Below are 25,326 nucleotides of genomic sequence, written 5' to 3'. Positions count from 1 at the left end.
CGTTCCCCCTGAGGCTCCTTGCCGAGGGTTGAGTCCTCGGCAAGGCCGGTGAGCGCCAGCTTCCCGAAGCTCTTCCTTGGAGCCTCGTTTCCTCTGCCCACTGCCCGGTTCACGGCCTCCTCATCGTCACACCGTGACTCCCCAGCCATGGAGCGGGTCTTGCCATCTCCTCTTCTTTCAATACACCACCCCCAGGGCTCCCGGCTGCTGCCAGAAAGTTTCCACGTCTCCCCATTCAAGACCAACCACAACACACACAATAATGTATCCCTCAGCCCAGCTTCAGGAGATTTCACAATCTTAGCTCCAGGCTTTTTCTTTTCCAACTTTTCCTCATCTGCTTCCATGAGACTTAAACTCCAGCTACCCTTGGCCGACTTGCCTCTTTCAAAAGATGTTTTGTTCTCTCCTAACTCTGTGCCTTTGCCCAGGCTGTGCCCACTGCATGGAAGGCTGTTCTTTCTGCCTCTTTGGAAATCTGACCCACTTTCGGGGTTCTGTTCCCTCAGGTCTTTCCAGGTGCCCTTCTTCTGTTCCCCTATGGAGGGTCCCATCTTTCCATCCACACTCCACCCTTGCACCTGCTGGCTGCTATTCACCTTGTCTCCCGGTGTGTCTACCGGCTACACTGTTAGCCTCAGGCCATGGCGGGAGCCCACGTTGTGAGAATAACGGAGAGAAGGAACGCTCTTTCAGGGAGAATAGCAGTGTTTGTTCTGCTATATTTGCTCTGCTTGTTTCCACACTGTGGATACACGGGTGATCGTGTTTCTCCCTTCACACTGGCTGCTGGGAAGCTTGGAGCCAAATATAGAGTCCTCCTCTGACCTGGAGCCACAGAAGGAATCCTGAGGGCTGCTGTTACTTCTGGCTTTGTCTCCTGTTGCCTCTCTTATGTTCCCAACATCCATGTGTCTTCATCTGTTTTCATTTCCTAGATGGGTTTTACTATGTTTCTGATCAGAGTAGTTCACTGGAATGCAGCAGAGAAAACACGACGACAACTGAGCCAGCGGAGGGACGTCTCTTTGATCCAACTGTATGCCACACCTCCACCCCAAGAGCCTAGCACAGAGCTTGGCGCATAGTAGAAACTCGATAAATGCTCAGTTTCATCAAATTGAAAAAGGGGGGGGGGGAGGGGAGGCGGATGGGAGCTCCAAATCATCAGTGAACGGTTTTAGTAAAATCCCTGAAAATAAAGTTGTTTCTACTCTAGGATTATTATGAAATTATGGGCATTGAGCTCACGTTAAGGAAGAGATTGCTTTTGGACTTTAAGATGTGCTGTTTCGCTCCGAGCATTATTCAGCTATGCAAAAGCCTGCCAAAGAAGGAGCCATGGCTACAAGTACTGGAGCATGTAAATACGGAATGAATCAGTGTCCTGGGAGCCCTCACGTTTCTGGGGATCTGTCGACAGGCTGGTTGCTTCTGTCACAACAAAAGGAAAACAAAAAATGGAATTAATTCTTCTTGATATGCCTCTTTATACACTTACGTCAATCCCGCTGTATAGAAACTTAAGGTTTATGCATTCATAAAGACAGCACGGAACAAACAAAGCCCAGAAAATTTAAAGGCTGATAGAGGGAATTGTTTCTCCTGACCATGGCACCTGCTCTCACTTTGTATCTCCCTCCAGAAAGAGCCCTCGACCATCATATCCCGATAAGTCTAACTCTGCGTCTCTGTGTGGGTCTCCCTGAGTCCCTCGGGGTGTCTCTCATATGCAGATGCCCACATCCCCCCGGGTTCTGACTCAGCAGGACATGACCGCACCAGCTCAGGAGAACTCGCCAGGCTTCATTCGTCAGGAGAGCAACACACAGCTCTCCCGCTGCTGAGACGCGCTTGCTGCAGACAGGCCAGAGGCCGGCCCTTCGGGGCGGAGAGCTGGAGGCAAGGGCAGTCCTGAGAACGAATCCCACCTGCCCCGTTCACCCCTCCCTCAGCCGTCGTCCTGTTCATCTACGAAGCCACTTAGAGAAACAGGGTGTCTTGGTTGGGCCCCCAAACGATGGCCAGCAGGTCTGTGCTCCGTCCTCAGGCAGTCCTGCCCCACCGGTGACATCTGTTCTTCCTATGGAACCTCCCAGAAGCAGAACTCACGGCGTTCATTTTGGTGTCCGATCCCTACCGCGGGACAACCCTACCTCGCAGACGCCTCGTATCCATCCTACAAGCGTTCAGCCAGGCCGGCAACATGCAGGGAGCCCCAGCAGGTGTGGAAAGGCAGCCTCCCGGTTATCAAGAATCATCTCCTCCTGGGGCAACTTGATGGGAGGTTCCAAAACTGGCCTGCATCTTGCTGTATTTTTTTCTGCGGGCAGTTAAACAAGATAACTCTGTCCTCATCTGGTTTGCATTTCAGTAAATTTTTTTAACCTGAGAAATAATGGTGGGGTTTTTTTCTTTTTTTTTCTGATTTTCCACAGACAAACATCAAATACACCAAACACAGCAACCTGCCTCTGGGAGCAGATATGCTTGCTTCCATCGCTTTCTTTGGCATCTTTGACCTTCAACCCTTGGCCCTCAGTGGCTGTAAGTCAGGGTCTCTCAGCCTCGGCATAACTGACACCTGGGGCTGGATAAGCCTTGGTTGTGAGGCTGTTCTGCACACTGCAGGACGGTTAGCTGCACCCCTGCTCTCTTCCCACTCGGTGCCAGGATCACCCCTCCTTTCCCAGGCGTGGCAACCAAACGTGTCTCTGGACATTGCCGAATGTTCCCTGGGGGAAAAAACCACGCCAGTTGAGAACTGCTGCTGTAGGGGAAAGAGGCTGGGAGAGTCAGGGCAAGAACTGCTCTTTGAAGGTGGTCGCTTCAGCTGCGAAGCTTTACAAAAGGCACGGACACACGCGCCTCTCCCTTATCATTACCCACTTCCTCATCCTCTCCAATGCTACCAGGGAAGGTGGGAGCCACAGGATAGCAAGCCTCAAGAGGGAGACGGGCATTTGTCACGTAGAACTGCGTTGATGGATCTTCAGGGAATTTTCCCAGACCTGAGGCCTCAAGGTAGGAGCTAGGAGAGCTGGGGGGAGCCAAGGATGGGGAAACTGGACTAGTTTTCATCTTAAAGTAACTTCAGTCTGTGTTGCATTGAGAAAATGCCCACATCGGGCTTTCGTTCATGGTCCAGTGTAGCAGAACTTTGTTAAAGCCTTTTCCCTCCTCTCTCTGGCTTATTATCACACATAAACGGCAAATGTCCTCAGAGTATCTTCTCCCCACTCACTGACCTCTCCCCAGTTTGCCCTCAAGCACGGCATTGCTCACGGACTCCTCTGTCCACCCCGTCCCTACATTTCTCTCCTGCTTTCTCCCTCCTCTTGTTCTTTGCCTTACAGACATCTCCTGCCTTCCAGGGTTGCTCTCACGATAGCTTCAGGCCGGTCGTAGGCTGCGGGGTGAAGCCTCCTGCCACTGGGTGGAGGGGTTTGGTTCTACGTGATATAAACTTTTCCCCCATTAATACGAGAATCAGCTCTGTGGTCGACTTACTGAATTACTGTGTTGTTTTGAACTGTGTATTAGTTTTCTATTGCTACCTCACAAATCATCGCACACTTATCAGCTTGAAGTCACAGCCGTTTATCAGCTCGTACTTGGAAGGTAGGTCAGAAGTCTGGGTACGTGCAGCTGCGTCCTCTGTTCCGCTCTCTCTGGGCTGCCGTCGAGGTGTTGGCCTGGCCGGGGCTGTGGAGCTGTGCTTCCCAGCTGAAGATGGGGGTCCTTGCCCAGGCGCAACTGGGTGTGGCGGAATTCAGCTCTGTGCAGTTGTAAAGCTGAGGCCCGGGTTTCCTGTGGGCTGTCAGCTGGGGCTTGCTTTCGGCTCCCAGAAGCCACCCATGGTCTTTGCCACAGGGCTTCCTTCATCTTTTAATCCAGTAGAGAGACTCCGCCTCACCCGATTCCCCCTCATGCTTCAAATCTCTCTTTCCAGGAAAAGCCCTGTCACCTTTAAGGCCTCACCCAACTAGGTCAGACCCACTGAGGGTAATCTCCCTTTCTTAAGGGCAGTCGATCTGGGATTTAATTCCACCTGCAAAATCCCCTCAGAAGCACCTAGGTTTTAGCATGTGATTAACTCGGAGAAGCCGAGTGTATGCCAGGGGTCAGGAATGTCAGGGTCACCTTAGAATTCTGCCCACCACAACCTCTAATATGAAAATGGTGGTCTCCTGTCACTAGAAAGCCACCAGCGTGTCCAGGAATCATTGACTGATTGATTCATTCATTCATTTTGCTGACATCAGCACAGAACATGCAAGATGTCCTTAAGTAATATTCATTGACCTAATGTTTTTGAGAAGTAAATGAACTCATTCAACAAATACTTATTCAACATCAGACTTTTCTAGGCATAGAAGACACAATGGTTAACTGTCAGAGTCTTGTTCCAATGGGTGACTGAACGAATGAACAAACACTGGAGACTTCCCAGACCACAAGGTCCTCACTGGCCTAGCTTCTCGTTCAGTAAACACTTATTGGTTGCTGACTTTTCATGAGTTAAGTCTGAACCTTTAATCAGTTCTTCCTTAAGGGAAATAAAGAGAGTTTGCTCAAGGCAACTGATGAGACAGAATGTGGAACCAAGTATGGCAGACCCGTTCACCAACTTGCAGATTCCTTCACTGTGTTGTCCTTAGGGTCAGTGGAAGAAAGGCCAGATGGTAGTTACTGGATCCCCTTGCCTTGACTGCGTGTGGAGGTGAAAACAGGGTGGTAGAGATATGGGCCCAGCTGGTGAGGTTCCGAGGTTCCTGGGCTGCCTGATGAGAATTTCTTCCTCTTGGAGACCCGAGAGCAGGAGACTGGGGACCTAGAAGAAAGGGCTGAGTGGGAGGTCCAACAATTCTTGTAAGAGGGGGTCAGACGTAGGTCTCACTGCCTGGATTGGAGGCAGAAATCCAAGAGTCAGGTTGTGGAGAAGAATGGCAGCTGGACTGTAATTGTGAGCAGCCGTGAAGACTTGCTTTTCTTGGGCAGTTGTAGCGGGTGTTCGGGTGGGCTGGCCCGTCGTGAACATGAGATCAGGACAGGACTGCAGGCAGGACTGCGTCTCTACATCTCAGCCTGATGCTTCTCACCGGGAGGTGACTGTGTCCTCACATCCCCTCTGAAACACGTGGCCACGTCTGTAGACATTTTTGGTTGTCGTCACAGGGGTGGGGGTAAGTTCCAGCATCTAGTGGGTGGAGGCCAGGATGCTGGTAAACATTGTGCAGTGCACAGGACGGCCCCCGGCAATAAAGAAAGATCTGGTGGTCCCAAACGTCAAGAGTGCTGAGGCTGAGCAATCCTGTGCTAACCGGATCCACGTGTTGGGATCAATGGCCAAATGATGAGTGACCAAAGGACATGACACTCAGTGAACTGTGTTGGCAACTGACACCCATTCAGGGCTCCACATTCAACCAGTCTCATGGCCACAGACACAAACTGGACCCTGGTCTGCTGTCATGAGCGTGTCCCATTCACAAGAGGGTAAACACATGACAGGAGACTTTTGGTTTCCTGTTCATCAAGTGATAATTCCTGTTACGTATAATTTGGAATACTGAATTTATAGTTTTTCTTATTTAGTTTCTGATTCAGATCTACCTTTTTGTGTGAAGAAAGCACAATTTTAGGTTTCAAAGCACAATTAACCCTTAGGAAGTAGGTTGTGAATTTTCTGGTTTCCTCAAGCTTCATCAAAAGATCCTAGATTCTGCCTTGTTGCAACACACACAAAATATTTCATTCCTCGTTCCTCCTGAAGGGAGTGCAGCCTGCGGGTCCAACGTCATCTTCCCTTGCATCCTAACAAGCCCTGTACTTTAAGGAAGGGCTGATTTCTATCTAATGGCCCCAGTATACACTCTGGAAGCAGCATTTTCAATGAAGTCCTAGAGACTTTCCCCTTCCTCATCATCCACTTCTTTTATGAAATCAGGTTTTGGAAAGCATAGTTTTGATTGGGGTATGTTCTGACTCTTTGAGAACACACAGTGTTTTAAATGTGTTTCAAGTTTAGGGCAAATGCTATCTTTTTTGGGTGAGATTATGAAAATCAAAGACAGATGCCCAAACGGCGTGAATCCCTTGAACTCTAGAGAAAGCAGTGTCGGAAATAGAGCCCTTGACGGTTTTTCTTCTACTTTATACATTTCCTGTGATTAATCCTTCATTGTGGCCTTGATGCCCTAGAGGTGTTTTAGAAGTGGTTTCCCAGGCTTAGAGAGACGGTATGGTCCTGCTTGGGTATGATGGCGGGTGGTCCAGTTTGGAAGCTGCGTTGCTCAAGCAGATAAATGTTGGGGCCTCAAAGGTAATCTTTCCAACAGTAAAAAAAAAAAAGTGCTGCAGGTCATCAGTCTCTTTTTTCTTCTTTTTTTGTGCTTTTATCCTTGGTCTGTTTGGCAGTTACCCAAATTATAAGACTTGCCAGTCATTTCTGTTTAATAATTTTGCTTAGAAACTCAAGAAGTGCCCTGCACGCAGTCCTGTCAACAGGGAATCATTAACGCTGAGCAGACAAAATGTATATGCTTAATTGCTTTTATTGAAATAAATGCCCTGGGTACCCCCTGCTATTTAATGAGCACACACAGGTTCACTAGGACAGGACGCCAGTCACAGCTGCCATCTTTGATTACTCGCTTTTGCACTTGAAGGTAGAAACGAGGCTTGTTTTTATGAGAAATAGGACTTCACCTTTTTGATTTTAACCCGCACCTCACCCCAGCCTATTTCCCAGAGTAAAACGAGTTGGATTAACGGAGCAGGAATGAAGACATTTAAAACCTTCTTTGTTGGCACCTCTTTACTCCCCACTGGATAATTGGTGTTTCAAGTAAAACTAAGATGCCGGCAAAGCTTTTTAGAGTTCTATTAGAATTTTAGTCAGGCTGTGGTACATTCCTGTTTTGTAGGAAAAACTGGAAGCCAGACCTGTATCCAAGCGCCTGCTATTCCTTTGTGAGAAGACAAGAATGTCAGCCTAATTGTCAATGAACATCCTAAATTTCACTACCTAAGGCCAGTCTTCCCTCCCTCCCTCTCTTCTTTCCTTCCTTCCTTCTTCCCTCCCTCCCTCCCTTCCTTTTTACGTGCTTCATTTAAAAATCAAGAGAACTGTAGCCCTACTTCAAGATTCTTGATTCTGAAATGGAAGGTTTCAGATGGTGCCTGTTGGAACCAAGGGGCTATTCGTTTTCCATCAAAATCACCCCTATTTATGAAGTTTCCCAAACTCCCAGATGCCAGACTGAACGGTATTTTCGCCGCCCAGCTCTGCTTCTTTTCCATCTTGTTTACTGAAATGGATCCATCTTCCAACTAGTCTTCCTGCCTGACATCTTTAACTCACTTTTCAGCTACATCACAGTCAATATTCATACAGAAAAGTGCACACACGGTAAGTCAAGGCTCCCTGAATTTTCAGTCTAAATGCTCTCATGGAACCAGCACCAGATGAAGAAGCAAAACACCACCGGCGCCCTATGCATAATGTTTGACTCTTTTGAGTTGACTTATTCCAGATCTAATAAACTCTCTCTTCTCCGTTTCCTCCTGGAACCCTCCCCACTTCTGGCCCATCTTTTCATTGGTGTCTCAGTCCCCATCTGTGCCCCTTCCCATCCTTTCTCCTTCCCACCATTAGCCTCAGGCTATAGCACAACCTGGAATGTTGTCTGTTCCCGGTTCAAAAACCCACTCCTGCTCCCCAGTGCTAAGGGGTGAAAAGTCTGTTTCCTCATCAAGAATACAAGCTTCTTGGGACTTCCCCGGCGGTCCAGTGGTTAAGTCTCTGCCTTCCGGGGACTTCCCTGGTGGCGCAGTGGTTAAGAAGCTGCCTGCCAGTGCAGGGGACACGGGTTCAAGCCCTGGTCCGGGAATATCCCACATGCCGCGGAGCAACTAAGCCCGTGCACCACAACTACGGAGCCTTTGCTCTAGAGCCCGCAAGACACAACTACTGAGCCCGTGCCACAACTACTGGAGCCCGCACGCCTAGAGCCTGTGCTCTGCAACAAGAAAAGCCACCGCAATGAGAAGCCCGCGCACCGCAACGAAGAGTAGCCCCTGCTCGCCGCAACTAGAGAAAGCCTGTATGCAGCAACGAAGACCCAACACAGCAAAAATAAATAAATAAATAAATATATTAAAAAAAAAAAAAAAAAGACTCTGCCTTCCAATGCAGGGGGCGTGGGTTCAATCCCTGGTGGGGGAACTAAGATTCCCACATGCCTGCGGTATGGCCAAAAATTAAAAAAAAAAAAAAAAAAATCCAAGGTTCTTGGGGACCTGACTTCAACCTGTATTTCCAGCTTTACTTCCCAGTTTTGCCTCATATAACTTATGACTGAGCCAAATGAAAATCCACTGACCTTATGACATAAATAATAACAGCAGTGATAGCTGACTTGTTGTAGATATTTAACACGCACAGGGCTCTTGATGAAGGTTTAACAGATTTTCACCCTCATAGCAACCTTATGAGAGAGATGCTATTATTAACCCCCTTCACTGGAAACTGAGTAACTTACCCGAGGTCACAGAACTGCATTTAGACTCAGAGGGTCTGACCTTGGGACTTGTGCTTGTAAGTAGGACGCGTACCAGGGTTTTCCACATCTATGATTTTGCCCACGCTGTTCCATCCTGCAGAGCGTGCATAACCAACTTTTTTAATCCACAACTGACTTAGTCTGCAAGACTCAGCTGATATGTTTCCTCCTCCAATGAGTTCTTCTGGTTTCCTTCAACTGGAAGTTGTCTCTGAATATCCAGAGCGTTTTAGCTGTCCCTCTGTGACACACATCCTTTTACTCATTCATTTAACAAACAGTTGATTCTCATTATTCACAGTAGTGACGTTGTACAAGGTCGCCATGACCACTATGAGTGAAGACGGAACCACTGCTCCTAGGGGAAAGACAGGGTTAGGTTCCTGTGAGCCTCTGCTCACAACATTTCATTCATCAGTACATAAGCTTCTTTTATGTGTGTTCCTGTTTATAGACACCTTATTTCATAAATGTTATTGATTCATGCACACTGAACTCACGGCCAACACTATAACTCAAGTCTGGAGGAAGCTCATGTAACACACATATTTTCTCCACAAGCCTTCTCATGCTTAGGACACTAGACAGCACTTCAGCATTAATGGGTCATTTTAAATGGTGAAATCATCAATAAAAAGCACAAAGGGCAAAAAACATTGGTACTAAATAGGCTGTGAAAAATCTCAGCTGGGAACATGCTTGTCAAGCAACCAAAACATTTTCACCATTGTGTACGTGGCCTTGAATGACTGTGAAAGCACCATGAGTATTGATTTCAATAAATAATTCTATCGAGAATCCATGAATAACGAGGATGGACTATGTTTACTTCAACCTCATGTTACTGTTATTGAGTAAATGCTTCTCTTTCCTGATAAGTTATAATCTCGAGAGAAACAGCTGTTTTATTAATCTCTATGCTTCCCCCACAACTAGCCCAATGCCTTTCTCATTTTAAGTGCTCAATAAATTGTTTATTAAATTAACTAAAGAAAAAGGAGGAAGTACATACTGGTTCAGAGGTTCATGATGTAATTTCTTCACTGTATCTGGCTTTTCCTTCAGATATTTTTAGTCTACTCGATGGTCTATGCCTTCAAGACCGTCATGTGTAATTGTCCCACCACCTCAAAAAACCATTTCTTCTTATTTTAACACCAAAGATATTGGGGGTGAGGGGGAATGGGTATTTTTACCCCTTGGAAATGTGCTGCCAATATAAACAAATGTAAGGAAATAGTTTGGGGGTGCTCTCCCCAGCTCCTTGTGATGTTTTAGGAAATCATAGCATGTGTGGAGAGTGGACCCACGATCCTGTGAAGGGTTGGGAGGCGGTGGCAGGGTGGGACGGGAGGAGGGAGAACGGGCTCTGAGCCCCAGGTCGGTTTTAGTTGTGGCGGCAGCCTGGTTTTCACCAGGGACCATGCTGTCAATTTTCTTTTTTCATTCTTCTTGGTTAATGCCTCCTCCTCGTGAACAAGACATTAATGATTTTCTTTTACTGCGTTTTTGTCCTTTTCCATTTAATAAAGTTGGCTTGCCTCTCCTTCCCCACCATCCCTTGCATTTTGAATGGAATACAAAAATAATGAGGCTGTTTTGTTCAACATCCATGAGTTTTAGCTATGTAAACCTTGTATCAAATCAACATCTTTTCCTATTGCTGTAACACCACTATCTCTACAATGATCATATGTGATTTTCCACTGCTGCAGGAGATGGGTAATTATTTTACCCAGCAAGAAAACAGGTAGCTTTGGGAGCAACTCAAGAATCTGATATTCAAGGTTATATTTTGAGGACAGATATGTAGCCAGACGTTTCAAAATTTAAAAACAATGCCCATTCAGGACATTCCATTCAGGGCTTGTGTCCAATCAGAATCCAATGGAGATTTCTGGTTTTCAACTCTTTTACCCCATGCTTTACAGGCTTGGATTTTTAAAACCTCCGTATAGGAGAATGTGATTAGGAAAATAGAAATAAATACTATTGCAGATTGTAAGAACGGCCATGATCCTTCACTGCTACCTGCATGCATGCCCCTTTGCAATGACCCCCATCAATAGGTCAAACCTATTTTCCCTTCCTTTGAATCTGGCCTGGCTTTACAACTTGCTAGGGCCAACAGAATGTGACAGCAGGGACAATGTGTGAGTTCCAGGCCTAGGTGTCAAGAGCCCTACACCCCGCTTCTCTCTCTGAGGTCTGCCTTGCCTATTGGAGGGAGGCAGACCATGTGGAGCAGAGACAAACCACCTGCTGAGCAGCCGGTCTCAAGTTCACCTGCAAGCCAACTACAGATTCATAACTGAGCTCAGCCAAGACTGAGTCCAGCCCCTCACCTGAATCCAGCTCAAAGAATCATGAGCTAAGGAAATGGTGGTTGTTTTCAGTCATTAAGCTTGGGGATTTTGTTATGCAGAAAAAGCTGAGTGATACAAATATTCTAAAGGATCTAAAATTTTAATCTAGTGAGCATACAAGAGTAGTCACCTGAAAATTATTTTCTAACTACTCCAAAACAGCAGTGTTTAGAGGAATTTTAAAAATTAAAAGGGCCTCTGGCAAGGACTTAATTATCAGGAAATACGACAAAGAACAACAAAACATCACACCCCCAATAACTCACAACAAAACATCACACCCCCAAACAATGTTACTATCTCCTAGGATCTACATTCTGGAAGCCAACAGGGAAGAAAGAGAGTGTGCAGAAGTTCTAGTGGAGTATTTTCTTTCAATAAAAAGTGAATCTCGGGCTTCCCTGGTGGCGCAGTGGTTGAGAATCTGCCTGCCAATGCAGGGGACACGGGTTCGAGCCCTGGTCTGGGAAGATCCCACGCGCCGCGGAGCAGCTGGGCCCGTGAGCCACAATTGCTGAGCCTGCGCGTCTGGAGCCTGTGCTCCGCAACGGGAGAGGCCACGATAGTGAGAGGCCTGCGCACCACGATGAAGAGCGGCCCCCACTTGCCGCAACTAGAGAAAGCCCTCACACAGAAACGAAGACCCAACACAGCCATAAATAAATAAATAAAATGAAAAAAAAAAAAAAGTGAATCTCCAGTAAGAACCTTTCTACATTGTTTATCTGTTTATGAACATTAAGTAAAATATGTTTAGCAATCCTAACAGGAATGGCTATTAGAGCAAAACCTTTCAAACTGGAATAGAGGAAATTCATATGAAATTGGTTTTTTTTTTAAATCATGAATTCGATTAAAATCATCCTGAGCTGTTTTAATAATATGTTTTCACAGAGACACATTTTGGTCCCAATTACTCTGAAAGTAATAAAGAACTGTTTCATATGGAAGGGACAGGAGACACTGAAAGAGGCAGGTATAATCGATTTTGGTGAAAGCCTGTTCACATTCACTGAATCTGAAGTGTTCTGTCTTTAATTCCCTCAGAAGACAGAACTCTGGTCTTCAAGAACACAGGCAGTTTTATATTCACCTGTGGAAGCGTTTATATCCATTTTAGGGGCTTGTGTGCATTGAGCTCTCGTTATTTTCCTAATGAGGACTTGAAACGAAAATTCATTCTTCTTTAGTAGACATGCACATAAAATTCAAAACGTCTCAATAGTGGGAAGCAACTCTCCTGCCCTCTCACGACTCTCAGACACCCAGATCCCCTCCCCCACTGTTTCCACGCCTGGGTCGGTGTGTATCCGTCCAGAGATTTCTTTAGAGCGACAGCGGACCATGACAAGCATTTATGTCTGATGGAGAATACACGTGCTCTTCAAACCGCGTTACCGTTTCTGTTTCCTTCGGAGCATGAAGCTAGCCGGCATTCCACCTCCCTTGCAGGTTTATGAGGCCTGTTGCCAGTCTTGGCCCTTGAACGCGGGGGAAGGGCAGTGCTCTACGGCTGCTGCGTTCCTGCTCTGGGAACCCCCATCTCACTGCCCCATGCTCTCTCTCTGCTTCCCTGCTAGACTGCAGAATGCAGATGCTGGCGGACGGCAGAGCCCAAGATGGAAGAGCTCTGGGTCCCTACAAGACTGCGTGAAGCACAACCTCCCCTCCCCCACTCCAGTGACTAACTGGACTGTCTCCTGACGCTAACCGGGCCGGTTTGCTCTCCTAGTCATCTTACCCTAGTGGTTCTCTACTGGGGATGCACCTTGCTGAGTTTCTAAAATGCACCTTCCTTTCAGCTGGCTGAACTGCAGCCCCATGCGTATTCCAGTAGATTAACACTCCTTCTAAAAATCTTACTGTTGGGTGTTTTATAACCTAGCCCCCTGGCTTGGCATCGATGGGTTAGTTGGCGTGACTTGGGTCCTTTTACGCTGGTCTTGCAGTTTCTCTGCAGCCCTGGAAGTTGGCTATTTTTGGCAGCTGTCCTTGGCTGACGCTCCCTTGCACCTTCAGCTCCTTATGAAAAGTGACTCTCTGTGCAGACATCCAGCTAAGGCACGCCCTGGTGTACCGGAGAGCCTGGGAGCTGCGCTGCCAAACCAAGCCAAAAAAACCCCATCCGCCTGACCTTGAACTGGTTTACTATGAGTCTCTTTCTTATCCGGAGAATCTCCAAGGAGTTCTTTGCTTTGAACAGTGCATCCTCCAATCAAACACAGATTTCTGAGTAAAAAGAACAGGAGAGATGTTGCCGTTTTTCCTTAGGTACCCTATCAGGAGTGTTCCTGCAGAGTCCCCTGACACTTCCTCTTTGCTGACTCAAAATAATGATGGAGAACAAGAAGCGGGGGTGGGGGGGGGTGAGGTGGGCGGTGGGTGGGGGCTGGATAAGAGAGGAAAAGAAAGACCAATCACCCTGAGAGACTCTGGGGAAGAGCCAAGTTTGTTCCTGCCCCTCCCACCCTTGGTTCGTTTGTTTGTTCGTTTCAAAGCTTTGTCCCATTAGATCCTCCAGGAAGTCTTGTGCTGGAGGATGGGATGTAGGCAGTGAGGGTATCATCTCCATGGAGTGTGTAGGTTACAAAATGGCTCTGAGGACCCCGAAGGCTTGAGGGGCTTTACACGCTGAAATGCTGGCTCCGTGATGCACATAGTGGGTTTCGCTTCCTGTACGTTTCCCCGAAACACTTGCCAGGTTGTCGACAGTTATCACCATCTTGCAGAATTTATGAAAGCTTCTCAGAAGTTATCGATAAAATCTCTTTATTTTCTTCCTATTTTACCCTAAAGTTTTTTTCTTTTGCATTTAGGGCTCCTGGGGCTCTTGTATTTTACAGTATATTCGTAGTTTAAATGAAATCAACACATCTCTTGTGGCAAAAAATTTCGGGGAAAGAAGACAAAGTTTTGCCAGATGGGATCCTTTCAAAAACAAATGTGCTGATAGAACAAGGACCAGCTCCCTCTCCCGAGTGTCCTGGAGGTAACAGATGCATGGCTGGGCGAATGGCAGATGTGACCGGAAGGCAGTATTCCGGACACTCAAAAATGGGAGCAAATGTCCATCCTGTCCAGTGCAACTTAATTACCCCTCCCCCCAAAAGAAAGATGTTTAGAACTACAGATGACGAATCTTGTTTAAGAAAGAATTTACCAAATTGGCAGATTTCTGTCTCAAGAATAAAACAAAAACATTTCACGGGTGGAGGATTTCTTAAAGTTAAGAAAGTCACCTCCTAAGAAGACAGGAATGTGTTTCCCGAGCATAAGGTATCTGCGCTTTGAGGTTTCTCTCCTATCGCGTGTCGGGATTGTAGACAGGGAGGACACAAAGGGCGTTGGTAGTTTTCAACAGCTGGTTCAGGAGGTGGAGAAGCTAGGATGAAGCAGTGTAAGGAGCTCCTCCTGCATGTGCTCCTTGAACCCAGAACGGCTGGAGAGGCGAGTTTAGGGCCAGGAGCCGGGCACCCACGCCCTCAGAGTTTTGCTGCATGACTCCGCGCCTCTGTGGCAGCTGGGGACGCCTTTAGACGCCGTGTGTCTGTGGCCTGGTATTCCCGCCAAGGCTGTCTAAGAACGAGCGCAGCAGCTAGAACACGAGGGGGCTCACGCCACTCCTAGGAGGAGCGCGTGCTGTCCACGATGGCCTGGGGCCAGTCGGAGCCACGTTTCACTGGGCAGTGCTTCTCCAGGCGTGGGCGCGTCAGGCCACCTGCGGTGTTTGTTACAAAGGCGGACGCCCAGGATGTCAGCCCTGGAGCTCTGGTCCTCGGGGCTGGGCAGATCCCAGTGCAGGAGGTTCAAGGTCTGCATGCCAAGAAACCCTGGCCGAGAAGTGACAGATTCCGGTGATAATCCTTTACCATCACGCTTTCCTACTTATTCCACACTTCTTAGGCCCTTTCAAACTCCGGGCAAGTGATTTCATTATATTTTGAGCAAGGGACAACCTCATTTTGTGAAATGTATGTATTTTGGGCACAACAAATCCTCAGTTCTTTTTTGGCTGTTTTACAAATCAATCAAGAAATATATGCCAGGAACTACAAAAAAAGGAGGCTGATTTTTTAAAAATGTACACTGTATGTTTTCACTGTATAGAGACTAACGATGTGAAAAAGGAATTTGGCAACCGAGAAGAGCAAAAGTGCTTGAAATGCTAATTCTGTTTCTAATAGAAGGAATTATTTGGGCAACTGGTTATTGCATCATCTTGTGATTTGGAAAATGTCTTCTTTATCCTTTACTTAGTTATGTCAAAGACTGGCTGACGCTTTAGGGGTAGGCAGGGCCAGCTTCATGGCTGTGTGACACTTCAGTGGCACAAGGCCCCATGCTCACATGGGGTCCTGGTTTGGGGTTTAATCCTCTGAAACTGCCATACTGACAGCGGTAATAATTTTATCTTTGAGTGTGTGACTTGAAAGTGAAGTCCGAGGATAACGGAGCGTGCAGCTGGGGCCGGGAAGCTCCCCGGGGAGGGGGCTCTCTGTAGCCCACTTCCCCGTCCCCACCCAGGACTGCTGCCGCCCTCTGCCCTGCGTGTGGGGCGGTGGCTGGGGTCATCAGACGTGCCCCACTTGCTGAGTCATGGTACCCCAGCACCTGTGGGGGACCACCTGTGAGTGGCAGTGCCCAAAGCAGCGTGACAGTGAAGGTAAAAACACCAAGACAGGTCAAGAGAGACCGCAGAAGCCAGGAAACTTCCTTTGTCCTGCCTCTGAACACAGCCCCCTGCATTTCCCTTCCACGCCATGCCCCACGCCCTGTGCAGCGGCTCTCTGTGTAGTCACACGTGGACACGTCTTTACACGGCAGTGTGCTGCACGCAGGTCCGAGAAAGGGAAACAGCATGACTCGTTTCCCCACAAACAATTCAGGAGGAGAGAATCCAAGGGCCAGTGTCTCCTCTGAAATTCCTAACATAGTTCTAGAAATGTTGCAAAATTTTAAAAACTCCCCTGACGCTCTGTTTGTTTGGAAAGGCGCCTCATCATTATCTGTTGCCCCTGGTACAGCTGTGTGCAGACAAGCTTGGGTGGCGTTGTGCCTGATGGTGCCCCATCATGCACAAGTGACAAATGGTTCTCGACCCGGCCACATCTCGTCCCTGACTGCAGGCAGCTCTTCTGGCGTCTGAGGGTGCGTGAAGGCACAGCTTCGCAGAGGGAAGGGGTCCCGTGATCCCCAGAGAGAGGAAGCTGCACTGGCCTGGATGGAAGGCAGAATGGAAGTCAGGAGGTGCCCTGGGCCCGTCAGCAGTGGGAGCTCTGTGGACGCCTGCAAGGCAAGCGCCTGAACCAGGGCGGCGGTCCGGGAGACAGAACAGGCCAGGCCGTGCCTCTGCTAATTTCACTGAACGCATTGCCTCCCACTGATTTGTGCCTCGTTCCAGGTCGTTCTTCTTCCAGCAGGTCTGTTCCTGCTTTCCTCTTCAAGTACCCGGGAGGATGGGCATGACACTCTCTCTCCCACCTCGACAAAACAAAGTGCTGCTGGCATTCAATAAGATTGAAAAATATTTTGAAAAAGTATATTTTTTAACGTAGTTAAAAATCAGCAAAGCAGAAACATATTTCTGTATATTCTTACATCAGTAGTTCTCAACTGGGGCGATTTTGCTCCCCGCAGGGAACGTGTACAGTGTCTGAAGACACTGGGGTTGTCACAGCTAGGAGCAGGGGGTGGAACTGGCATCTGGTGGGTGGAGACCAGGGATGCGGCTCAGCACCCTACCATGCACAGGGCATGATCCAGTCCCAAATGCCAACAGTGTTAGAGTTCATACAACTGAAAAAAGTATTTTTCAAAACATGTTCCTGAGTTCCATTCCCCCAGCAATAATCTAGCATTATTTCTTTCCTAGGAGAAGCCTCCATGAGTCCAAATTCAGAATATTAACTCACAGGAAAATGCCCCCCAAAAGAGAAACCCAGAGTTCTCCAAGTGCTTCTAAGGGGAACAAAGTGAAGAAACGCAGCGGCGCACTGGGGATCAGCAAAGTGGGAGAAGAGGGGAAGGAGAGCCCCAACCGTGGCTACACATGACCCTCTCCAAGTAGTTGTGTTTTTTGGCCGTGTCACGTGGCTTGCCGGATTTCAGGTCCCCAACCAGGGACTGAACCCTGGGCCCTGGCCCTGAAAGCCCAGAATCCTAACCACTAGGTCATCTGGGAACTCTCCTTTAAAAAAAAAATTTTTTTTTCCCCCTTTGGGTTTCCAGGTAGCTTTAAAAAATTCCGATGGGTGGGTCACATCCCAGACCAAAGAAACCCAAATCTCTGGGGGTAGGTTTCCAGCAGTAGGCGTTTTTAAAGTTTAGGGAACGTGTGATTTAAGTGTGGAGGTGAGTGGAGGCCCGTGAGCTGCCTTGTGGATGGTTCCTGGGTTCTCAAGTGAGAAAGAACGAGAGTTCGGGCAGGGCTGGCGAGGAGGAACTTTCCAAAGGAGCAGAAGGCAGGGCGGAGCGGGGGGGGGGGGACCGCATGGGGGAGGCTAGAGGCACATGTGAGTGGAGAAGCCACACGGCAGGAGGAGGGACCAACGCTGGACGCTTACTGCAGCCCAGGTGCGTGCAGGGGGGAGCCAGGCCCGTGTCATTCTGAGGCCGTGGTATGGGCAGAGCGGGCCTTCATTTCAGAACGCTGCAACGCAAAGCAACCTTAGGCCCAAATAACAAAGACCCACACTCCCCTGGGGACCAACCACTGGCGGAAGAAGCTGGTTCAAATTAGGGGGCCTGCGCGATAATGAGAGGCCCACGCACCGCGATGAAGAGCGGCCCCCACTTGCCGCAACTAGAGAAAGCCCTCGCACAGAAACGAAGACCCAACACAGCCATAAATAAAATAAATAAATAAATAAAAATAACAAAACCAAAAACTATTAAAAAAAAAAAAAATTAGGGGGCCTGAATGGGGCTCACAGGGATACAATACTCTCTCCCACACGAGTTAGGTTGATCGAGGCCTGTGCAAATCCACCGAGCGCAAACCAGCCCTCAGCTAAGTACTGATAACAGGTCAAGCCTCTCCCTCCGGAGCTAAGTCGTCTGGGGACCTACACTGTCTGCACTGGATTAGCACTACAGAAGGTGAAGACACCAAGAAGTAGAAAGGAGAGGCAGGAACGAGGTCACCGTCGTCAGCTGCAGAGCGTTCTCCTTCAGCCTCGTCTCAGAGTTAACTACAAGACCTGTTCAGAGGCTCCTCCTCTGCTGGTTACTTTGCTCGAGCTGAGAGAAGAGCTTCTCAGCCTTGGCACGATGGCTGTTTGGGGCCAGATCGTCCTCCGCTGTAGGCGCTGTGCTGGGCACTGTCGGACGTTGAGTAGCATCCTCGGCCTCCACCCACCAGATGCCAGGAGCAACCCCCTGCCCACTTGTGACAACCAAAAGGTCTGCATATATTGCCTAATACCCCCGTGGATCAGTATTTTCTGAACTGGGGAGGGAGGGTCACTCATGTGATTAGACAGTTGTGAATTCAATGGAGTAGGCGGTGACCAGCGCTGAAAAAACGAAATGAAAGTGGATAAACAAGAAAGTTACAGGTTGTCACACATGGCAAGGGTAAAGGTGATTTCCTGAGCATTTGGGTTCGACGGGAAATGTGCTTCTGACTGTGGATGGTCAGGAGCACATTCCCCATCTGGAGAGAAGGAAAGATAAAAGAGCTCAGCTAAGTGTGGTGAGGTTAGCTGGAGGGAACCCTGCACTGTAGCCTCAGGAATCAGGGGTTAACTGTCTAAATCTGCCGTGAGATCAATTCATGGGGTCTTTTGTAGGGTGTCTGGGAGAGGCGGCCAAGCATACCATCACAAGGCTCCTCGGGCAGAATGCAGGAAGACAGAAAAGACTACAAGGACGGAGCCCAAGTGTACAGATGGAGTGACTAGGCCTCACCCCCGGTAGGATCAGGGTCACAGAGAAACACCTCAAAGAAAAAGCCAGTGTCTGGCACAGAGTTGCTCTACCATGTGCTAGTGTCAGGGTGGCTTATTTTGAAGATACTCTGTCTTCAATAGGTCTGTGTTAGAGGCCCCTTTTCACTTAGAGACAGTGTCTGCAAAAATTGCATTATATTACTGCCTTAAAAAATTCTTTTATTGAGATACAATTTACATCCCATAAAATCCACCCACCATAAGTGTATAATTCAGTGTTGTTATTTCTTTGTATATTCTGAGTTGTGCAACCATGACTACAAATCTAGTTTTAAAACATATTCATCACCCCCAAAAGAAACGTGGCACTCATCACCTGTCACTCCCCATCTCTCCCCTCCTATAGCTGGCAATAACCACTCAGCTACCTCCTGTCTCCGTAGGTTAATCCTTCCTGGACGTTTCAAAGACATGGCATCAAATAACAGGCAGCCTTTCGTGCCCCAGCATAACGTTTCTGAGTTGTAACCACGCTATAGCACGAATCAGTATTTCATTTCTTTTTATGGCTGACTCATATTCCATTGTGTGGAGAGACCACATTCTGTTTATCCACTCAGCTGCTGATGGACGTCTGGGGTGATTCCAGTTTTTCTTTGAATGCTGCTGCTGTGAACACTGCTCTAGGAGCCTGTGTGGACGTGTGTCTTCTTTCCTCTTGGGTGGCTATTTACGACTGGTCACACTATAACACTGAAGTTGTCGATTCAAAGAACAAAAAATTCACTACGTGAGTGTTCTGCAGAGATACAAGAACGCCTCTGGAATTAGTTCTCGACTATAGAACCCAAGTTGAGGGGTCTTGCTTCGTGAAATGAAAGGCTGTGCATTTTTCTCACATCTCTTCTTTTCACAGTCCGTGTTGAAGCATGGGAAAAAATAACCTGGGGAAACAATCTGCTTACAAAGTCCGTGTGATGGGTACCAAAAGAGGGAATCATTCAAACCCATCACCCCGATGTCTCCCAGGCCTGTGAAGTTTGTCATTAACAGGCGGGGACTGATGTCTTCTCTCGGTGATGCCTCCTTGCCCTACCACGTAATTTTGTGCGTTCAAAGTCATTCAAGTTTTATGTAATTAGTGATATCCATCATGCCCCTAAAATGTGCATGTGTATATAAACAAAAACTGTGTACTTAACAGAATACAACAGAGGGAAAATTTCCACTCCTCACCATGAACGTTTTGGCTTTGCTGGATATCCCAGGGAACGTGACAGGCAGTGCTTTGGGACAGAGAGCTTCCCATCCCAGATCCTTCCGAGACCAGGGTATTCAGGTATTTTCGGTTCTCTCCAGTCACCTGAAGCATGCTTTTTCCCCCTTCAGGCCCACCTCTTCTCTGATCTGAGGTCTCAAAGGACAGCAAGCAGCTCTTGGCTTGGAAAATTTGCCAATGTTTTTTCTACCTTTAACACTGGAAAGCTTCAAATAGGAATACCAAATAATCCCAAAGCAAGCAGTCAACACACTTATCCATGGCAGGAGGAAACTGTAACCATTTTTTTTTTTGCCCTGCCGGTTGCGGGTAAAGAAAGTTACTTGTATAACTACACAAGGAGGTAATTTAGGATAAATTTCTTTAGGGTTGAACAAGAAGAATGTTCTGCACTAAGGAAATTAAAACTGTACACACTGGAATTTTAAGCCGTCATTAAAAGTATGCCTTTGAAAAATATTTAGCGACCTAAAAAAATAGTTTTAAGGCTAGGTAACCAAATCAGAATGCTAAGCTATTTAGACAGTGCGAGCCCCATTTTAATAAATTCACCTCCCTGCTACCCTCAACTCCCATGTTTGGATGGAACGTTTTTTTCTGCAGAGAAAAACGACAGGCATGTCATGCACGCAAACATTAACACCGGTTTTCTCTGGGAATCTTTATTTTCCTGGACGGAAAACTGGCTATGCTTCGCTTTGTATTAGGAAGAGTAAACATCATTTAACATCTAAGCGGTAAAGTCTCAGGAAAGTGGCAACTACTTCATCAGGAGGCTCAGGAATGAACCCGACCGTCTCCGATAACTCTGCGAACCCTCTCGCCACTACACCGTACCAGAGGCTTCTGAGGTTACATTTATGGGGCGTCTGATACTAGGCAGGCAGCACACAGCAGTTCCAGGGCCCAGCCTCCCGCGCGGTCCTACTGGGGGTTTAATTATAGGGCTGGGTAGTGGGGAGCGGTTCTCAAACTGTGCAGCGGGTACTTCACCATTTTGACATTCAGCAGAAATTCAGAGAAACCCTCCTGCGTCCACCGACAGGACGGAGAGCCCTAAACGTGTGGATCTGGCTTTTCCCTTCCCTGAATCCTCCACCTCCGTCCCCCAGTGCTACCACAAAGCACCCCCGGCCTCCAGGACCTTCCCCTTTACCTTTGGCCCCCGCGTCCACCTATCCCCAGACCCACCCGCCAGTCCCCCGCGGCCCAGCCCCTCTGCTGTCCCTTTCCCGTTTCTCCGCAGCCCCCACTCCCCGCCCCGAAAGGCCCTAGGATCCCCGGGAGCAAACTGTGAGCCCTAGCAGTGTTTTGGGAGCAGAGGATTTAGAAAGAGCAGGGCCAGCAGGGCCGGAAAGCCTGGGGGGAGGGGCCGGGATGGGGGTGGGGGGGCGCTGCGAGTGCGCCGCTCTTCGAAGGTCGTCGGTAACTCCTTCCTGGCGGGGCTGGGCGCTGGCGTTGACCTCTTAACAAAGAACAGGTTCGGCCGCCGCCCCTCCCCCGTCCCGGAGGCCGAGGAGGCCACATGACCTTTCCAGGCTCGCCCCTCCCCCGCCGCGAGTGGCTGGAGGAGGGAAGGAGTATGGGGGAGGGGAGGGAGTATGGGGGGAGGGGAGATAGAAGGAGGAGGAGGAGGGAGCCTGCAGTTGCGGCGGGAAGGTGGTCACAGCGAGCAGGAGGGAGTGGAGGGCGAAGGGAGAAGGGGGCGGTGAGGAATGGGAGGTGAAACAGAGGAGTGGGAGGAGGAGGGAGGGGGAGGGGGAAGGGAGGGGAGGGGGAAGGGAGGCGGAGGGGGAGGGGATGGCAAGTAGAGGAGGAGGGGGAAGGGAGCAGAGGAGGGAGGGGGATGGGAGGAGGAGGGGGATGGGAGGAGGAGGAGGATGGGAGGAGGAGGGGGATGGGAGGAGGAGGGGGAGGGAAGGGGAAGGGGGAGGGAAGGTAGAGGAGGAGGGGGATGGGAGCAGAGGACGGAGGAGGGACGGAAGGCTAAGGACAGGGGCGTTGGAACCCCATTCCGGAGACTCATTAGGATGTAATTGCCAATTTCTTTTTTTTTTTAAAAAAAAACCAGACTGTATAAATTTACAGTTTCCTTTTCAGCTGAAGCAGACAATGTTAAAACATATTAGATTTTCTGTTTCGGAATGCAAATTAAACATAGCCGAGCTTTTGGAAGGCTTAATTAAGGGCTTAAGAAAATATGAGATTTAAAACATGGATACTTGAGTAAGGCAGATTTTAGTCTGAGGGGAAATGTGGCCTTTTTTTTTTTTTTTAACTTAAAAAGAAAATTGCTTAATAATAAAACGGCCCAAGCCTTCCTTGAACATAACAGGAAGTCTGCTTAAAAAAACATTTTTTTTTTTTAAACAACCACTGGTTCACAGACTGAGAGGGGGTGGGTTTGAGGTGGAGGCTGGGTGCCCTGAGACCCAGCAGCGGAGATGCCTGCCAGGTCATCATAGAGGGACCCCCCCCAAGCTTGCTCACCCGCCAGCCGCAGCAGTCCTGAGCCCTTCCCCCTCTCGTCTAGAGAGGACTTTCCTAAATAGCTGCCTGTAACTGGGTTCCCTTCTGTTCCCTGCTCCCGTCTTCAGCCCCAAAGCAAAACAACAAAACCAACCAACCAGAAAAGCCGCCGCCTCCCTCCCCCAAACAAAAACCAAAACCCACCCCAAACTTTGCATCAGCTGTTCTTGCTCACGTTATGTGAACTTCGTGGGCTATTTTCTGCTCTTTTCTTTCCCTTGAGAGATATTTAAGGCCTTTAAAATGCCATTCTGTGCACACAAAACTTAAAAATGGTCTGACACGGGGGAAAATTGGCAAACGTATAGTTCACAATCTGTTACCATCACGTGAAGCCAGATTCAGTAAAATCTCCACTGGCTCTTTCTTCCAAGCCAGGTTATGCAACGTCTTAAAATGCTTAAAATCGTCTGGGGACTTGTCTGAGAGAGGAAGAAGGGGGAGCCATGAGGGAGAGGAAGACAGGATTTGGTTGCCACGTGTAAGTTTTTTCTGGGGGGGATGGGTCGTCGTGGGTGTAGCACATGTTTGGGTTTAGTAAGCTATACCATTTCAGTCTAAAGAGCAAGAAAGTCTCTGGCATTTTAACTATCTGGGCTTTGCAAATTGGGAAGGAAAAAAAAAACAAAAGGCATCCTATGAACCTGAGAGTTTCTGTAGGGTCTCTGCATCCAGCAGCAGAGCAGTGGACTGGCTTTGCCGGGACTGCCATATCGGAGTAGCACAGACAAGGCTGCTTAAACAACAGGAATTTATTTCCTCATAGTCCGGAGGCCAGAGTCCAAGATCAAGGTGTCGGCAGCATTGGTTTCTCCTGAGGCCTCTCTCCTTGGCTTGTAGACGCCACCGTCTTCTCCCTGTGTCCTCACATGATCTCTCCTCTGCGAGCGTCTGTGTCCTAATCTCCTCTTCTTATAGGGACACCCGTCCTGTTGGGTTAGGGCCTACCCTGATGACTTCATTTTAACTTAATCATCTCTTTAAAGGCCCCCTTTCCAAATATAGTCATGTTCCGGCCTACTGGGAGTGAGGATTGCAGTTTACGAATTTTGGGGAGGACACAACTATGGTCCTAATAGGACTGAGGGCTTCACACAGGAGGAGGGCGAGAGGGTGGCTAAGGCACTCCCACCCCTTCTGCACCCTGGCCTCGGGGTGCCCCGTGGTCTCTCGGCACCTGGGCTGTGCAGTCTGGAGGGAGGAGTGGGTGGAGGAGGTGGGGGACCTGCCCGTGGGTGGTGCAAGGGCAGTGGCTAACTGCCAGACCTGGGCCCTGCGCCCTTACGACAGCTGCAGTTTTAATTCTCTTTTCTGGGAGATGAGAGGTTTTTAAAAAGAGATTACTTCAGTATTCCACCTTCACCGCAGCCTGTGTGTCATCTGAATATGCTGCTAGGGGTGAATTATTCCCAAGTAATATCTTTTTGACAGGAGTTGTATCTTATTCATGTTTGGGTCCCCAGAGCTTGCTAGAGAGCTGGGCACCTAGGAGGGAGCCTAAGGTGTATCTGTGGAATAATCATGTGGGTTTTCCAGATGTTAATTTAATCTTCATTGATCCTATGTACCAGGAACCACAAAGCCTTTTGTTGCGAAATGATTACTGGTAATTACTGAAAAGAGACAGTTTTGTCTTTCTTCTTTGCTTTAATTGGGAAGAAATATCCCTGCTGAGAATGTTCTGATGTTGCTGGTTTCCTCAAGCCATTCTCAGGAAGGAGATGTCCTAAGGCTAAAAAGTCTGTTGGAGCTTCTGTTTCAGTGGACTTCATTAACACTCGATTCCAGTGCAGGGGTGACTGGAAGGGGCTGGTGACCTCAGGATGCTTTTAAATGTGCTCAGATCAGCCTTGCAGTTCAGCTGTGGCAGTGTCGGCAGAAGCAGAGAGGATACGGTGAACCGCAGACATAATTCTGGACACGTTTTTGCTTGTGATTATCTTGAAATGGTCCTGGAGCACGGGCTGGCTTGGTCACTGGTAGGCGGCTTGTCCTTTGCCTCTGGGGGAAATCCATCCTGTCCTGGACGCTCCCAGGGCATTGGTGACCTCCCCTTGTATACACTTTAAGGAGCGCAGTGCGTTCTGTCGTCCCCTGAGGCTCTGGGGCAGAAGTTGCTGGTCACTGGGCGAAGCTGAGGGAGCTGGGTCAATCCAGCACCCTTCATTGTCCTGCCAAGCCGAACAATTCTAATCTGCTGCACCGCGCGAGCAGGAATCTACTGTCAGTAAGTCACTAGCAATTATATATCTGGGCTGATGGAAAGCTTTGACCCAAAGTTCCGTTAGGTAATTAATGACAGGCCAAAGGTTGGGGAAAATGGCATCACTCATTCTTTCAGTCCTTTTGCTCCTTTCTAAATTCTTGGGTCTTTTTCCGTGTATTTTGCTTATCTTGTTTGCCTTTGCACTTTATTTGGGAGAGGGCTGGAAAGGAAGTGAAGTGTTTGAAATATAGGAGTAGGAAATGAAAGGAAATTACTGCTTGGTGACAGCACCAAAGAAAGGTGGAAATATCTGTAGTGGACACTGGTGGGTTTTGTCTGCTCCCCTGTCCACCCCCTGTCTTATGGTTAAAACAAGTCAGGTTTCCTTTAGGGAACACATGGCTACGTGTTCTTTAGGGAACTCTCAGGCCCTGTGATCTAAAGCTCCAGGGGTAGACCTGGAGACCAGGCCTGGCCAAACAGCATTTCA

Source organism: Balaenoptera ricei, chromosome X (genome assembly GCF_028023285.1).
Source record: "Balaenoptera ricei isolate mBalRic1 chromosome X, mBalRic1.hap2, whole genome shotgun sequence".
Taxonomy (NCBI): domain Eukaryota; kingdom Metazoa; phylum Chordata; class Mammalia; order Artiodactyla; family Balaenopteridae; genus Balaenoptera; species Balaenoptera ricei.
The sequence above is the reverse complement of the archived record's forward strand: the minus strand, read 5'-3'. Positions refer to the sequence as shown.